At 32.4% G+C, this 15,791-nt stretch overlaps 1 protein-coding gene and 1 non-coding gene across 5 annotated transcripts in view; both read left to right on the forward strand.

The window, feature by feature from the left end:
* Window positions 1-15,791, forward strand: part of LOC149422517 (methanethiol oxidase) — a 475,124-nt gene that overhangs the window by 184,284 nt on the left and 275,049 nt on the right. The gene's annotated exons all lie outside the window — the stretch shown is intronic.
* On the forward strand, window positions 15,494-15,612 carry LOC149422519 (5S ribosomal RNA). The gene has a single exon (XR_016302445.1). It is a non-coding gene; the product is annotated as a 5S ribosomal RNA (ribosomal RNA).

The raw sequence follows: 15,791 nt of genomic DNA on the forward strand, positions 1-15,791 counted from the left end.
TTAATTACTATCCTAAATGAAACTCGTTGCTAATGGGGTATTTACACAAACTATGAATACCATAAAAAATGTGCGGAAGATTTAAAGGATATTTTTCAATTTTTTTTTTTTTTTTTTTTCACCAAAAAAAATGTAGACAATTTGTCTCGACGCCATCTAGTAAGAGAGTTAGCACTTACAATGCCTTTCTCATATAAAATAAAGTTGGTTGTTTTCAGGTGAAAAAATGTAATAAACAGTAATTGTTGAATGAAACACGAGTATATATTGAATTATTTCGCGGATAAGAGATAAGCCGCCATAGCACAGTGGTCAGAGCTGTCACGGAAAGGGCACGGGTTCATGTCCCGTTGGCGTCATGTATCTTTTATCAGGAGATTTTTCAATGTGGATGAGTGTTTCAGGCTAATAATTATTGCTTATAAAAAAATAATTGTTACCCTTTGTGCTATGCATAAAAAATCTTGTCTTAAACATAAGTTTACAAAAAAAAAATAATAATTGATATTTTTCCTGCTAAAAGTGTATAATTTTAATGTTTTATTAATTATTGTTGATTTTAAAGAACTTAAATAAAAAAACAATGGCCACAATGTAATTATAACGTCGTAAACGCTACTGGCAGGTAAGACGGCTGTCACCGAAGTTGGCAGGTGTGACGTCAACAACGCCATATTCAAAAACAAAAACAAACATGTCATTTTAGCGAGTATGTCTTTCTTGTAGCTATTTCGATCCAGTCAATAAACACGGTTTCAAGCATGTAATAAAAAAGAAAACTATAGGTGCCTTCCATACAAATTGGAAATGACAGATATTTGGCCAAATTGCCCAGTGCTCCATCTCACTTTTGCCTGACATCATCTATCTCCATCCCATTTGAATTTCGTAAGCACAGTTTTGTATTGGAAATTTAAGCCTTGATTAGGCAAATATTTGGATCACGAAGCACGCCAACAATTCACTTCTTTTGTTCTTCTTGATGATCGATTTATGTTTTGATTCTGAATGGTAGTTATTTATAATTATATTTAATATGCTTTTCACGCATAGCCAGGCCTTTACATGGATTTTAAGAACAGAATATTTTTATATTTTTATTTTTTATATTGAATACCTCACAAGAGTCCCAACTGCTCCCGTCTGGAGCCAGTGAGACTATGGCATCCCCAATCGGGGGATGTTGTGAGGCTGAAGGTAAGTGGGGAAGGGAAAGAGGAAGGTGGGGAAGTACCTGGCTATTCAGATCTAGTCACTAAACACGGCTAAAGCCATTTGGAGCAACGTTTCAATTCTGAATGGTGGTCTTACACCAGGGCGATACTGGTAGTATATTCCACTCTGGAACGTGCCGCAAATATACTATATATTATTTTAATTAATTTTAATTAATTAATTGTGAAATAACACAAATTAATCAAATAAAATTTATTTGCGCACGCCGGGTTCGAACCCGCGACCTTCTGAATGGCAGTCCAATGCGTTACCACTGGACTATGCTGGCCGTCAGGCTGTTACATTTGATTGTTGAAAATACATTTTTATAAACAGATGCACATCATCTAAAGTCTGTATTTGCTAACTTATTTTACGTCAAGATACTGCCAACCCTGTGCAATCGTGGTAAAGGTACCTAGACTGTACGAGAGAACCGTTACGAAAATCTATATGAGGTCGTAACATACGGAAATGGGGCATGAACCATAACGCCGCGCTATAATTTAATATGTGCCGAGAGATTGTTCGCAGAACATTAACAATCTCAGCCATTTAACAACCAATGACTCATGAAAAATGCGACTTCAACAACAGTAATCAACGATTTAATAACACATTTTTTAACACCTAGAATTTTACAACTGTGCCATTTAATGATAGAGAATATTCTCAGAGGTGCAAATGATTATGAATTAGGATTAGGAGATGTGACAGCGTGAGAGGATGAGAGGAACGAAAGGTGAACATTTGTGCTATCTTCAATAAGCAGATTTGTTTATTTGACAGCAGAGAAAGGAAATTTAGTAAGCAAGAAACACTTTTTTTATCGAAGGAAGCAAACACTTTGTGATGTGACATTATATATTAAATGAAAAAATACACTTTGTAAAACACCACTTTTATTATGAATTAATATTAACAGCCAACCAGGTTTCGCTTAGCTCAAGCTTCGTCAGGGCTTATTATATCAACTGTTGATATAATTGCCCTATAAGCCCTGACGAACCTTGAGCTATATCATTTAATAAAAAACACTTTAGTCATATTTCCTCTCGTGCCGGAAAAAACCATCGATAATAACCATTTTTAATAAAAAATAAAACAGTTTTTTTTGTCTAAAATCACGATTTCTTATTAATTTATCGACCAACCGGTTTCGTTTAGCTAAAACATCGTCAGGGTGCAAATCAATACTGCTAATTAATATTCCAGTATTAATTTGCACCATGATGATGTTTGATCTCAACGAAACCGGTCGGTCAATAAATTAATAAAAAAATCGTGGTTTTAAACAAATAACTGATTTTTTTTTTTTTTTTGATTTTATGGATTCTTTCGTAATCCTCTTACTAGCTAGGGCTTATAACAATACCCTTCATGTTTCTAGCTGACTAGTACTACGGCTCATTTGGCCTTATTACTATCACCATCTGATGGTTGTATTTACTTGACTGATTTTATATTACATTAATGAGTTTTATGAGGAAAAATTCTTAGCTGGATAAAAAACCTCATACAAATGACAAGAAAAAGAAAAACAATAAGTTCTGAACTTTTTAGGTGTTTTATTTTTATTAAATATATCAAACCACAAAGTTATTGCTTTCTACAATAATACAACAATTTTTAATCATAACATAGTCACATTATCGCATTTTCTTCATAATTTTCCATACCACCTTACAGTTATTTTGACGTGTTGCAAAGATAGTGTAAATTAAATGTAAATTTTTGCAGTTTTATGATGGAAACTGTGTTTAATCTTCTGATAGATATTCTTGGTGTAACTGTAAGTGACCAGCTCAGCCATGGTGGGCTCCATCGAAGCCAACGTGAGCGTACAGGATCTGCAGATGCTAGTGTACAACTGAGGCTGCAAGTGTGACCACACTTGAAAAATCCTTGACTATGCAGAAACGACATTTCACTATGATAAAAAAACGGGTTTAGAGCATAGGCGTCAAGTGGGAATACTGTCCTTGTTCTACTAAAGAAAGATGCTCCGAGGAACTGTCAGAAAATACGCCAAACACCTTCTCAACATTTGTGCATATGAAAAAGGATCGTTTCTACGACTCTTCCTTAATTTCAACAGCTCGGCTGTGGAACGGTCTACCGGCATCTGTGTTTCTCTGCGAGATCCATGTTAACTCCTTCCTCTTCTTAAAAAAGATCCCCCACAACCTCAAAGATGAAATGAGTGGAGTTAAGGTAAAAAACATCGAAACGTTGATATTTTTTGCATAGACTGGCTGCATTTTTTTTTACTTTGTCAAAAAGTGGAGATGAAACTGATGACATCAACAATATTATTTTTAATACGCATTGAATACATTGTCATATAAAGTCGTTTGACACGAGTCTATCCTTTTTAAAGTTTTGTTGATCTGTGTTGATGATGAACCTAGTCCCCAGTTTCTTCCATAATAGAAAGGGTAACTTATTATTTTTGTGACTAAATATATTGATGGCCAACGATCATTTAACATCTAAAGACTTTAATGAACTCAAAGCATCGTAGCGTAAGATATAACAATAATAAATAATAAATGATTTCTGTAGCGCCATTTTGTTGAAAAATAACTTCAAAAGCGCTTCAGTTGTATTAATAGAATGATCGATTTTAACTGTATCATTTCAGTAAAAAAAGTATTCTAAATATTTCAACAAATTAAGAACAAGGTCTTTTTTAAGTATTAAGACCTACTTGATCATAGATAGCTATGTAATTAGATTTAAGTCACTAATTACAAATCTTAATTGTAAGTCACTAGCTATAAATCTTAGATGTCAGTCACAAATTTCAGTTGTAAGTCTTATTTGTAAGTCACTAGTTAATAATTTTCATTCTAAATCAATACTTATAAATCTCAGCTGTAAGTTATTAGTTGAAAATAATAAAATAAATAACTTTGTTTTCACCACCATTTAATCAAAAAATATTGAAATTTTTCAAACCGGTTCCATGGTAACTCAACACAGTGACTATTCAACACACTTTTAAAAAGTGATATAAAATTATTAAAAACGATGAAAAAATTTTTTTTAAGGCGATTCCATACGTAGTAATGCAAAATCATGTGTTTTTGGTTTGAAAATTTGGTCGCTTAGTAATGTTTCAGATGCTTTAATTAAATACTGCGAGTAGAATACATCTTAGCCTTTAAAATAATCGAGTATTTTTTAGATAAAGCTTTTTATAAGCCCAGAAAAAATAATGTAAAAGCCTATGAAAACTTCTTTAAAGTTCAAAATCTCCTATTTACGAACTCATTTTCGGTTATGATTTTATTGTATAATGTGGCAAATTAAGTTGTTTATAAAATGATCGATAAATAACGAGAGATAATAATGATAAAATGTTAATTTTTTTGCTAAGCGCCCTTGAGGTTATTTTTCTGCAAAAAACGGCGCTATGGAAATTATCCTTATAACTAATAAGTAATTTTAAAACTCAAGGTCTTGGGGAGTTTGAAATGAGGTATGTAATGGCTCAACAACAAACAGATCTTCATCCAACAAGAGAGCAATTATGAAATGCTAATGATTCCCACCGCAAAACTCTCAAATACTTCGTCGAGGTATATTAAAATGGAGGCTGAAAATAATTATGCTGGTTTGGAACTCATTTAGCAGAAACTTCAACTTTCAGCAGACTTTAAATATAGGCCAACCTCGCCCCGTGTAAATTAAACGCTTCTGCGCTGCGACATAATAAATAGCGCTTTCGATCGGTAAATATTTAAAGTTATTAAACCGTTTTAACTTTGATGACTGTTTTCATAATGTTCATGGGAAGTGTACAGTATTAGCAAGTAGCGACCACAAAGAGTGTACTTGTTGAATTCAAATTATTTGGCGATATCTGAAACGAGTTAAACTAGTAAAAATTTGTTAAAATGAAAATATTTGACAGCTTTGGGAAACGTTCACTTCAGAACCCTTGACGTCAATAATTAATTAAAACAGTGTATTAATTTAACGAATTACACGAATTTTTGATCAGAAAACCTTTACAACTCCTCTGATAATCCCACCAAGGCACTAATTTCGGTTAGAAAAAATAATCATGTAAAAAAATTGAGTAGGTTGTGTGAAAAACAAAAACTGAAAATTTATGAGAAACCGAATAAGAGTTCCAACCGTTTGGAGCCAGTGAGACTATGGCATCCCCAATTGGGGTATGCTGTGAGGTTGAAGGTTATGAGTAAGGGAATGGATGGGGAAAGGAAAATGAGAAAGTACCAGGCTATTCAGATCTAGTAACCAAACACGGCCAAAGCCATTTCTAGCAACGTTTCAATTTTGAATGGTTGTTTAGTGCGATACTGACAGAATCTTCCACTCTGGAACGTGCCGCAAATATACTTTATCTTATTTTAAATAGGTAAATTGTGAAATAACGAAAATATTCATTTTTTTAACTCTTCCCTCATAATTCAGAATCACACCCATAGTTAATCTGCGTTACCCCCAGATGGCTTATATATTACGGTTTTAACTGATTTGCAAGAAAACTGATGTCTCCAATTAACATAAGATAAATTGACTTCTTGGCCCCATGCAGGCTACTGAAATTGATTATCTGTTCAAGAGAGAACATAAATATTTGTAAACGTTTAATCAATTTCCCCAGAAGTAAGGACAAATTGAACTTGCTTTAGACACATGGCCACGCCCACTTCAAAATTCTAACCCGTAAAAATTAAAGTTTTTACTGCGATACATCTATTTTCAATTTTCGATCTAGTTGCGCTATCTCTTGAGTCGGCCAATTCGGCCAATAGTGGCCAGTTTCTATTTTTTTTGCTTTAATGAGTGTTGAACGTTCCTCCTCAAGGACCATCTCTTTAACTAACTACTGTGAAGTTAAAGAAAATTTAAAACATAAAAAAATGGCATTGAACGAGGATTTTGCTTCCTCCCCAGAGACTGGAGTCAATCATGCTGACAACTGTGCCATATCCCAATTGGGTAGAACTGACATTTATTTCATATATTAATTGCTGTAATATTTGCAATTTCAGAAAAATGCATACATGTCCAAGTGAGTGTGTATAATTTATGATGCATTGTCATTGACAACGAGTCTATCTGACGAGTTTCAGCTCGATCAGATGTCGGAAAGTAGGTTAATTTCCACTTCCAAGATTTGCATTCATTGATTCACAAAAACAACATTAAAATTCATATCGATGTATTACAAAAATGCAGTCAGCTCGGTTTGAATTCCTACGCTCATACCAAACTTGTTGATTCAGTCAATCTATTTTGAATTCCTAAGGGAAACCTTTTAACAAGAAACATTTATGGGGTTCAATAATGGATCAATTATTATAACGGATCCCCACAGAGTCCCAGTAGAGAACCCAAAGCCGGGGCAGCAGAATTGACTGATTTCAGGTATGATATATCCGAATACCGTAAAAATCTGTTCCTAATAAATGAATACGACACTTACAATTTTCTGTTGTCTGTGCATTGGTACGTAAAATTATTCAACTTCTTATTTTCTGAATGGAAACTGATTATACCATATTAGACAAGTGATAAAGTAGGTACCGAAATTATTTTATTATTTCGTAGTTCTTTATTTGAAATGTGTATTTCATTTTTTTTATGTTTGGCAGATTCTTACATGAATTAATATAGTGAAGATCCGTTACTGAGGCAGCGAGCATGGTTTCACTGGACAGTGATGGACATACTTTAGCGAGCCGTTAATGTAAGCTATTTCATTCATATCATTCTTTGAATGACTATCCTTTTCAAAAGCGTGGCTACATTTTGTGTTCGATTTGTAAGAAAATAACTTTTTAATTTGTATAATGTTATTGGATAGATTCGTAATTTTTCAGGTTTACTAACATTTGAAATTTTTTTTAAAGGCTCGTGAAACAAATATATTTAAAAAAACATAATTTCATCTTCATAAAACTATAATGATTTTTCACACACTTGTTAAAATAATTAATTCCTTGATAATCATGGTTTCATCTCTGTCCCATCATCACTAAACTTATGGTTTAATTCAGAGGTTCCCTAACTTGTTAGACAACTAACTTGTAGTTTTTTTTCGTTAGGCCTGTGAATATTGAATTTTCCCAAATCTATTAAAGTCAAATGAGTTTTAATTTTTTTTCTTTAGAAGATTGACTAATGCGCTAAAATCCTCGTCAAATAGGTAAAATTTCTTACCACAGTCTGTTTTTCCTCTTTCATATAATAAGGACCTCTTCGAGACCCGCGATGAAGCCTTTTCTACAGCCCCCAACTTAAACTGCCTCAGAACTCTGCCCAGCAACCGGGTGGCGTTATATTTCTGTCTTTATACTGTGCAGACAGGGGCGCTCTTGTAAGGTGTTATATAAAAATAAAAAAAGTCCGGAATTCGCGATAAGCAAAGGGTATTTCTTTCCGAAGCTAGATCTGCTGATACCCGTTTATGTACTGCTGCCTTAGTTCTCCATTTGTGCTTGATTTTATTATTTACTCCGATCAGTTCTTTTCGTCACATTATATCGGATGATATAAATTCTAATATTATCTCAAAATATTAATTCTGTCAAAAAAGGAACGTGGATTCTATCTACATACCTCAATAAAAGTAATTAGTAATATTGTCTACTATAACTAATAATTGTATACACACAATCTGTGTTGGGTGTATTATGTCATTTACGGAGCGCCTGAATGTTGATAATGACTTGAAGCAAATGGGGGGGTCCATTTGCGTGTATCCCAATTTAAATGATTGTGACCTATGGTTTAATTATTGACAAACTGGTCGATCATGACAATTATGTTTATCTTATGAAACTAAGCTAGTTTTTATATCCTATTAACAAAGCGAGTCAAAAAAGTGTAGCCACTACTGATCATCGTTGCTACGCAAATTTCATGGCCTACAAATATACGAGACTAAGACTTTTTTCCCACCCTAATATGATCATGGTTAAAGTAAGGGGAAAATATAACAGCAATTTTACGCGTTCACGAAAATGGTGAAAAAAATTCACATTATTGCGGGGGCGCGTTTATGAGTTGAAGCCTCAGGCGCCAACAAATCTGCTCCAAACATATCCAAGCTTAAAATGATGCCACGAAGTGAATTTGCAATTATGGATGAAGATATTCATTTAATTTATATAAGTATTTTTTATATATAAAATAAACAATTTTGTTTACAGAACCGTTTAAAAAATAAATATATGAAAAGTTTTGAAATCACTGGTTTCTTCAAATTTTTTTAATGTATTTTATTTTATTGACCCCACGCGTTGATTTTGCTATTATTGAATGTGCAAGTATTTTTTGTACATATCTTTATGAAAATTCTCTTCGTATTGTGATTAGAGTTGGAACATTAACTAAAATGCTAGAAAGCTTGCTCTTTCATGTAATGAGCGTGCGAAAGATGTATTGTATGAGACAGAACTAAGCAGGGAAAACTATGTAGGTATATAAGAACATGCAATATTGTCCAATCTGTCTTCGTCATCACCTTTCATATGATATAAAACATTGCATTAATTACAGTATCTTGGCTAATATTCTACCATCCCAATATCACAGTGAAATCATTAATGTAAAATGCCATTTCACAAAAGAAAAGAACAGTAAAATTAAAACGTTGGAATTCTATTCACCTACGGGATAAACAATTCCAAAATTGAGAATTGAAAAATCCACATAAATGTATCATTTTATATAAATTTAGTGGTTGGCGTTGACAGATACTTCGGCTTAGCTCAGCATCTCTTCTTCGCGGTTCAGAGGGTACGACATCCCCCCAGTAATACGAGGCCATTAAACGTGAAAAATAGACAACATAACAGTATGAATATGAATTTGGTTATTACATTTACATATTTATCAGCAGGAAACATTGGCGCTAGGAAGGTGAACTGTGTGTACCTATTCTTATAATGTTCTATAAAAATAATAACAGCACTATACGGAGGTGTTTTAATAAGTTTGATGTCTTAATATTTCAGTGTGCTTTGTTTTTAAGCTTGAAGATTAGATTTTCATTTTATTTTATCACGATCATAGGTACTGATTAGTTTTAGGTCTTTAATATTACAGGCTTCATATTTTATTATGACATTTTAAAATCAGTCAGATCTACTGATAAGATTTAACTATTGTAAAAAGCATTTATAAAATTACAGATTTACTTGAATATGATGTAAAATTGTTTTTTTAAAAGAGTTAATATTTGATTTATTATTGTGGGTTTTTAACTCTTTGGTTTAAGAAGTGCCTGTCCACTACAAAATATTTGTGCCCGTCGAACGCCGCCGTGACCGATAAGCACATTCGAAACAAACCTGCTTCTTTTAAAGGGATTTCGCATAGTAGTAATTTTCGTAGCTTTCTAAAAAAAAATTTATTCGATTGATTATAAAATAAACAATGAGGTAAAAGTTCTTGCTTTTCGTTTCCTAAAAAGTAGCCATTTAAAAATAATAACAATGTTACTTCTGCATTATTATTCGACTCGCCAACCAAAAGCGCAGTTTGTGTAGTTTTTTGTGTGTTTTCTTTATTTTTTATTATGAAAAACACTTATTTAGCTTTATTGAAATATAGTATAACTTCAAAAATATTTTCGAATATCTTATACTACATATTTTTTAAATATGATTTAAAATTTTCACGGCCAAAAGTATTTTTGTTATTTGTTTTTGGGGTGTTGTGTCGTGTTTCGCTAACTCCTTCTTTAGTCAACGTTTCGGACAACATTGCAGTGTCCATCATCAGGGCAGATGTGTTATTTTAACAAAATAACACATCTGCCCTGATGATGGACACCGCAATGTTGTCCGAAACGTTGGCTCAAGAAGGAGTTAGGGAAACACGGCATAACACCCCAAAAACAAATAACAAAAATACATATTTTTTGATGACATGAAATAGTAAAAATAACACTTCCGTGAATTTTTCATTTCTATTCCGTCTTAACTACATATGGTAGATTATATACTATTTTTATTAGTATAAAAAAGCATTATCTGGTTATTTACAAAAAAATAATTCGCTAAAATCTATGAAGTTATTACGAAAGTAGAATCACCAGGCGCATTTCGAGCCCCGCGTATACGGAGACGTTTAGACGGAGGTTGTAGGTGACAGGGGCTCGGCGTTCCGAAGGTTAAAAATATGTTAACAAATTGTAAATAAATATTTTGATGCATTTGATTATAATCTAAGAGTTTTTTTTAAGATTCTGTTTACACATTATTAAGAGGTCTTAAAAAAATTATATGAATAGGTAACAGAAATGTGAGGATTGAATAAAAAGTAAAATAATGTGTGCTTTATGGAGAGAAAAAGAGTCTTTATAAATTTCGTTCTTTCTTTTATCATTCATTTTTTATAGAGAAAACAATAAAGAATTTCACGTAACAATTTGTTCGATTAATGCGGATGAAATCCTTCAATTATTGTACCACGATAGAATACAAAACAGGGTTTCGCTTTTCTGATCTTATTTAGCTTCTTGTATCATCTCAAATGAAATAAAACATCGTTCGCAATTTCAGTTTATGCTTTCTTTCTTCCAAAACCAACGAATTATTTTGCTTCTTACAACATTTATTTATTTTAGCTTTCGTATACATATTGCATGCAAACAGTTTTCAAGGAATGATAACATTATTGATTCGTAAATTTTAACATAAAGCTTAAATCATAACATTTTTCTGTAATACGTAGTACTTAAAACATTTAATTCATCTGAAATATAATATTTGATCAAGAGATATCAAATATAAGCTTAACACAGGTGAACTCCTAGCGTGGAGGACAATATACTATACGTTAATAATACAAATATATTTAAGAATAAATAAAAACTAGCAGTTAAAAACCCGCTCCGCGGGTTTTTGCTGCTAGGCCCTGCGGGCGGCACTTCTTGCACGGCACTGATATTAACTGTTATGGTACCTAATATAATTTGCTCATAGGAGACTTGCAGTGCTTAAATATGTGTTACAACCGGCAATGTCTATAAGTTGAATCAATATCGTATAGTTTGTCACAACAATCAAAGATAGTTATAACAAAGTTGACTGAAATAATAGATTATTACATATTGATTAATTGTACCCGTGTTTATGGATAAAAGGAGGGTAATTGTGCGATGAGATTAACAGTCGGTTTAATTAAAAGGTGTAAATTTTACTCCAACTGGTGGTAATTCTTTACCTAAAACTGTTACTGTATCTAATAAAGTTTAAAGTTAGAATATATATACACCTTCATCAGGAGAGTAAAAATCTATATATAAAGGTAGATTATTACAATATAGCGCCCCTGAGGTGATATCTCACAAAAGCGGCGCTATGCAAATTGTCCAATTAATAAATAAATATAATGTTTACATTTTATTATGTACGTATGCATTGATATACAATGGAAATAGATAAAATAATGTTATCCTATTAAACTTTATTTTATTAAAAAACAAATAACTTTTTTAACATCACTTTATTATATACAACCAATACATGTTTCATGAACGAAGTATACACCAAAGTCAAAAATTAAATATAGATTACAATTGGAAAAAAGAAGTGAAAGGAGGGGGGGGGGGTAAGAGTAGGCTGGGTTTATACGAATTAGGAATTTCAATATGAAAGACCAGTTAAGTGGGAAAATATTTAAAAGAGAGTTTATAAAAAAAATTCTTGTTAATTATATCTACTTTTATAAACATGTTCTCTTATTTCTAAAATTTCGAAATTATTTATTTGTGATGCTTTATATCCCGTGTGAAGTATTTTAAGACCCGAAAAAAAAATTGCATAAAACAATATATTCATAAGACAAATAACATTTAATAAATTCTAATAAATTGAAAGTTGAAATACTAAATAAAAAAATTAAACATATTATCTTCAAACGGTATTTTTACCCTATTTCTTAAGATATAAATAAACAATCAGGATTAAAGCATCGCAAATAAATAATTTTTAAATTTTAGAAATTATAAAACATGTCAATATAAAATCAGATATAATTAATAAGCAAAAAAAAATATAAATAATAATGAAAAATGCCATTGCAAAGTTTAAATAAACTTCCAGAAGAAATCTTCTTATGAAACGCTTAATGGTCAAGTAATTTTGCATATTTAAATATTCGCGCCAGTTATTTGGTTAGTTTTTACACCGCCAGAGGTGCGCTCTGTGTCGGCCAGCTATTGCCGGCCATATTGAATGAACGCGTGCTTTTTTCGTCAAACGTCAAACGTAATCACGTAATTGTGGATAATTTTCACTGTAATTTAATTAATCCAATGGATTATAAACTTTCTAAAACATATTTTATTCGATATTATCCAAAAATTATATGAGGAGAAACGATATTTTTGAAGAAATATCGTATTACATGTGGCGATTCTTTTTCAGTATGAAATCGTGTCTTAATTTTTAATGTCTTATTTTTTTTGTATCCAGTCGCCTGCAAACCGAAATGAACCTTACGGTTGCTTAAAATTGAGGGGCAGATTGGTATTTTTTGCCTGCAGACCCCCAATGCAGAATTTATCCGAATCACATAATATGAATTTGACCAATCAGAGGGCCTACATCGTCCAGACGCTGGGACAATAATACTATCAGATAAAATAAAAAAACGGATCAATCAACCCCTAAAAACAATTTTTAAGAAAAAATTGAAACACATCTTTTTTAATTTTTGACCAAGTTGCGCTTTTTCTTTGGCCGGTTTTTAACCAATTTAAAAGTATTATTTTTTTTGGCTAGATTGAAGATTGGGCTTTCTTCCCCTTGGACAGTTTTTTGAACTGCTATGAAAATTTAATATGTATTTTGAAACAAAAAAAAAACACTTGACTTGGGATTGAACCTTCCTCCCTGGGGACTGAGTCAACACCGATAAAACCTAAGCCGAATCCTAATTGGGTAGTACTGACAATTATTTCGTCTATCAACTACCGTATTTTTTAAAATATACTGTGTTTGTGTGCATGAGTGGCCACCAATAGAAGTTGACAGAATGCATTATAATCGACATCGAGTCTATCTGCTGAGTTTTCAGGATGATTTTGTTGTCAGGAAGTGGGTTAATTTCCTCTTCCGAGATTCCATCATTTATCCATCTATTCATTCAATCAAGAAAACGTCATCGAATTTCAAATAGATGCATAAAAAATACAATTGCTAAACTACATAGTATTACGTTGGATTTGCTAAGACAAAAAAATAAACAATTGAGATCTTTTCAAAAACAGTAATATGACACTCCTTACATTTTATAATACGTGTTTTCTTCTTTGTGATAAAGAAAAAACAGAAGTCGCAAACAAAGCAATGTAAACAATACCTAGAGAAAATTTTATTCAAAGGTTAGAGATGCGTTAAGGGAGCTGAATTTCATTACAGTAATCTGTTTGTTAAAATGTAAGAGGGAAATAAATAGCTGGAGGTCGCAGGTTCAAATCCCGGCGTGCGCAAGTTAATTTTATCCAATAATTTGTGTTTTTTTACAAATTATTAATTTTTAAATAACATATTATAGTGTATAAACAGCACGTTCCACAGTGGAAAATACTCTCAATAGTGCCCTGGTGTAAGACAATTCAAGAATGAAACGTTGCCTTAAATAGCTTTGGCTGTGTTTGGTGACCAGGTATGAATAGCAAGGAACTTACCCACCTTCATCTAACCCATCTCCTTCCACTCCGCCCTACTTTCAGCCTAACAACATACCCCATTTGGGGATGTCATAGTCTCACTGGCACTGGTTGGGAATAGTTGGGTTTCTTATAGTGTTTCACCTAAAAAATATATATATTTTTAATAACAATATAATATATGTGAAAGGAATTTATTGAAAAATTAGGTTTAATTAATTATTATTAATTAATTTAATAATAACTGATGTATAACAACTAAAATTACATATGTAACTGAGGTGTAAGGATGTAATAAAATGCGAGTAAATTTTTTTATAATATGTTATTATTTTAACTGGTCTAATCTTTTCATCTTTCCTGTAATGATATGTTAAATTATATGAATTTACTATGCCAAAATAGCTCCCATTAAATAAACGCCTTGCGGCTTGCGAAAAGAACCCAGGGAAAATATAATACGTTGCTGAAGATCGACGACGTATCTAACGTTAAACGTGGCGCCAGCCCCGACGTTAACCACGTACTTTCAATTTCCTCTCCCCAGTAAAGCAGACGTAACGCCAGTTGTGTACTGTCATAATACAACGAATCCGTAAAGCGACTCGCTTATGGGAAAATGGAGAAAAAATTCATCCCCCAGTGTAGTATTTTAATTTATTTTTATATAAATTTATGTTTATAAAGAAAGGCAAACCTTCCCAGTTTATGAAGAACCCGAAAAGATTTAAATTTCTCCTACTACCATCATTATAAACCGTAAATGTTGCTTGTATCTTTATGAGGGACTCTTCTAGCACAGTATTGAACCCATGTCGCCGGTGAAAATCCGACGCTTTGGAGCACTCGACCAAAAAAATTGATACATTATAAATGTTCGTGGTTTCTCATGAATTACGCCTCAAAAAATGATCTTATTTTGGCATTGTATAACAGTACAGCACTAGGCTGGTTCACATCATATATAAGTGATAGAACGCAAACATTAGAGATCTCATTTAAGCATTAGCAAATCAATCTCTTTCGGGGTTCCGCAAGGTAGTTTTCTTGGACTAATATTGTTTGTAATCTACATTAAGTCTGTGTATAATATATATTCCAGGTAACATTCTTAGTTTCGCAGACGATACTGCTTTCAAAACCCGGAGAGATGCTTTTAACAAATGTGACTTGGGATTAAGAGCAGTAAAGAGTTACTAACTTATAGCATCTTAACATTGAATACAATAAAAACTAAATATGTAACATTTAGCATATTATCAAAAAGTCTTTCGACATCTAATTATTCACAATTGTCTGCATAGTTGTAATTGCCACCCCCTTGGAATGTGTACACTGAACCACTTAGAATCTAGGTGTAACGATTGATATTTTAAAGATGAAATGACCAAATCGATATATTAACAAAGAATATCAGGAGACTTTCATTTATTTTTAAAGAACTTCAACACATATTGGACAAAGAGAAAATAAAAAAAGTGGGTGTGTCAAGCCTACGCAAGACAGAAGTGAAACTTCTAGTATTCTTCTCTCTTATTATTAGGGCTTTTTTATACTAATTTTCATATATTTATTGGCAGGTAGAGTAGAAATTAATATTGTTTAGCGTTTGCCAACGACCATACCATGTTGAACACACCGGTTCTCGTCCGATCACCGAAGTTAAGCAACATTGGGCGCGGTCAGTACTTGGATGGGTGACCGCTTGGGAACACCGCGTGCCGTTGGCCCATTTTTTATGGTAATTTCATGTTTTTTTTTATTTTTTTATCGTTACTATCATTAATAATATCATAAAATTCTTTAACTTTTCAAGTATGCTACAGGCCTAAAATATTACTTAGTGGATTGATATTATGGTCAACCATTGAAAAAAAAAATTCCTGCAAAGTTATGGATGTAATTACGA

This window comes from Hesperophylax consimilis, chromosome 7 (assembly GCF_061612785.1).
Source record: "Hesperophylax consimilis isolate HC1 chromosome 7, BYU_Hcon_1.0, whole genome shotgun sequence".
NCBI lineage: Eukaryota > Metazoa > Arthropoda > Insecta > Trichoptera > Limnephilidae > Hesperophylax > Hesperophylax consimilis.